Raw genomic sequence first — 2990 nt, forward strand, 5'->3', positions numbered from 1 at the left:
AAAAAAAAATATTTATTACCTTTTGTGTTTTTTCTTCCAGCTTTATTGAGGAATGATTGAAAAATAAGAATTGTATGTATTTAGTTTGCGCACCATGATTTTTTTACTACAGACTTCTAGTGGTTCACCAAAATACGCTCTCACTCTATTTCCTTGTTGAAATTCTCTTCGCTTGTGCATTATTCTCCTGGACTCAGTATTTTTTCTGACCATTAATTTGAAGTATTTATTGGATAAAGCACTGATGTCCATTTTATTAAGGTTGGTTTCTGGAGATTGATCTTGTCCTTTTGTTTGGGACCTGCTCTGCTTCTTCATTTGTCTTGACATTCTGGGTCGATGTCTGTGCATTAAATAAAATGGCCACTTTCCCCAGTCTTGACAGACTGGTCTCATGCAGGAGATAAACCTCATCAGCTAGCCCAGCCTGAGTTCCTGTTTCTTCTCAAGGCTTTGGGATCATCCAAACCTCTGTATTTATTCTTAATGTCTCCCAGTAGTTCAGGTTGAAGACGCATCCATGTCTTAAAGGTGAAGGTCACAGTCAGCATCTAGATTGAGGCTGAATAGAAGCTGCAGCCTCAGGCAGCAGCCAGTACAGTATGCACGCAAACACTTTCCATGAAGAAAGTGGAAAATGGGCATTTTTGCTGACTCCTTCTGTGCTGAGCCTAATCTTTGGTGTAGGAGCAAGGGGTTCTACTTTACTGGTTTAAAGCTGTTTTTCTCGTTGCTATAGTCCTGTGGGGCTCATGAATGCAAGCCCCAATGGCCATCAGAGCTAGGTGATCTGGGGGCTTGCCCCACAGAAAGAATGATAGAGGTTGGAGCTTGAGATTTGTGGACAAGCTTCTTCCAGAAAGAAACCCATAACTTTGTGTCTTTTGCTGGAATGAACCAGAGGAGAAAGTGGGTGAAGTCCCTAGTGACTATTTTAAGGCTCTGAGAAGGATCCTGGTTAATACCTAAATGTATACTAATTAGAAACCAGACCTTCAGGTAACAATTGTAATGTATGCAGTCAAACCACTTCCAGTAGATCATCATTTTCACCTGAGTCCTTTGTGCGGAGCCCCAGGGAGATACCTACAGTGAGCTGGTGTACCAGCTAGCAACTGCTATTTATCTACTATGGTCCTCAGGACTTCTGAATGGAAGCTCCACAGGCTTCCAGAGCTAAGTTATTTGGGGGCTTCTCCTTGGGGTGACAGCCTTGTAGTTGTAGCACTAGATAGATGTCACCCAAATCCTTCATTCTCAGGAAAAAATGGGGAATTAGGGGTTCCCTCCTGATTGCATAGGGGGATTTATGGTGACAGTGAATCTCAGCCTTTCTTACACATTTTGGTATGGATACCATTTGGCTGTCTGATGTGTCAGAGTGACTCAACTAGTATCTGGATTTCTCTGAGGCAATTTCAAGTGTAGCCAGATGTTTGGTGAGCCCATGGGAAGAGGTAAATTCAAGAGCCACCTATGTTACCATCTTAGCCCAGAGTCTCTGCTTTAACCTTAGATCTCATACCAGCAGGGATTATTTACTGACTATACCAGGAGCCTGATGCGAAGCCATCTTCTTGATATGTCCATCTACTATCAGAGAACATAGAAAATGGTGACTCTGTAAATTTAATGTTTTTTTGGAAGATACACTCAAGCAGAAGTGAAACTGGTTTCATGTTTAAGCTGTCAGACACATCAAGCATATCCAGGAAGGAACAGGGAGGATTTTATGCCAGTGTTATTCTGCCTGAATTGCCAAAATACTTATGTAAAATACACTGGTTATTAAAAAACAGTAATAAAAGATGCCTTGCGTTTTACCTTTCATATGTTTCTCCAAGCAGTTTTGATATTACTTTAAAATCCTACACCAATGCCTTAAACTTATGAGAAAGGAAAATAACGATTCGGGGTGATGCTCGAATCCTCACTGCTAATGTGAGATGAATTTTTGAGCGGGTAAAGGTTGCCCCTAAGGTGACCCGCCTACTTTGTGGGATTTCTGGGTGCTGGGATCTGCCCGTCCCTCATTTAAATATTGAAAAAGCAGATCGATCAGAAGGACTTGGCCGGCAAGTTTCGTAAAGCTTTGTTGGGTCTAAAATAAATAAATAAATAAATAATAAAATAAAATCCCACACCAAATGCAAAAATTATATTTTTGAGATTCAAAATCTTCCTCACCCCACTGGAGAAAGGCTTAGAAATGTGGCACATGTCTCTTGTTGGTTTATTTTGGCTTAGTATACTAAGGCTCAATGGGGCTCATTTCATTGCAAGAAAAATAATAAACCAATTTAAGGTATCTTGAGAAACAGAGGAAGAGGATCAAGCATTCAGAGCAGTCTTTGAAAATCCAGAGAGAGCTGAACCATCAGGTCTTGCAAATGTGTGGAAACCGAGGCTCTAGAGGCTGATTCATTTTCACTTCTCTCTCAGTCTCATGGCCACAGTGGCTAGGGTCTTCCCATCTTTATTTCTCATTGTGCATCTTTCCTGGTCTCTTCTCCACCTACCAGTCAAGATTCTGGAGCATGTTTATCTTGCTTGTATTCACTGCAGTACCCACTGCTCTTCCTCAACTTCTCTCTGTATCTCTTACTTCAAGTTCCTGAGAAAGAATCTATTTTGCCCAAGCTCATTTTACAAATCTAGCCTATAAAGTCACTGATTCAATAGGCTATGGCCTGAGGGGTAGAGTTAGATGATATGTTGTCCACTCAGTATGAGCTCTTGATAGAATCTATTTTCTGAGATAAGGTTGGAAGGGGTTGGTTCATGGTAACCTGGCTAGAGAACAAACAGTGATGCAAATAGACTGCTCCAGAGAGTGAGAAGATTTTTGTTTTGTTTGCTTTTTGTTTGTGTGTGTGTGTGTGTGTGTGTGTATGTGTTTAAGAGGAACATTTTGGACCAGTCCTGACAATACTACCACTGGTTATATGAAATTATGTCCCTCCATTGTAAATGAGACTAGAAAGACTACT

The 2990-nt window shown here is 40.9% G+C and overlaps 1 non-coding gene across 1 annotated transcript; it reads left to right on the forward strand.

The window, feature by feature from the left end:
* The first annotated feature begins 1876 nt into the window (after nucleotides 1-1876).
* LOC125110089 (U12 minor spliceosomal RNA) lies at nucleotides 1877-2026 on the forward strand. Its single transcript, XR_007130443.1, has one exon. It is a non-coding gene; the product is annotated as a U12 minor spliceosomal RNA (small nuclear RNA).
* Nucleotides 2027-2990: the final 964 nt, after the last annotated feature.

This window comes from Lutra lutra, chromosome 9, assembly GCF_902655055.1.
Source record: "Lutra lutra chromosome 9, mLutLut1.2, whole genome shotgun sequence".
Lineage (NCBI taxonomy): Eukaryota > Metazoa > Chordata > Mammalia > Carnivora > Mustelidae > Lutra > Lutra lutra.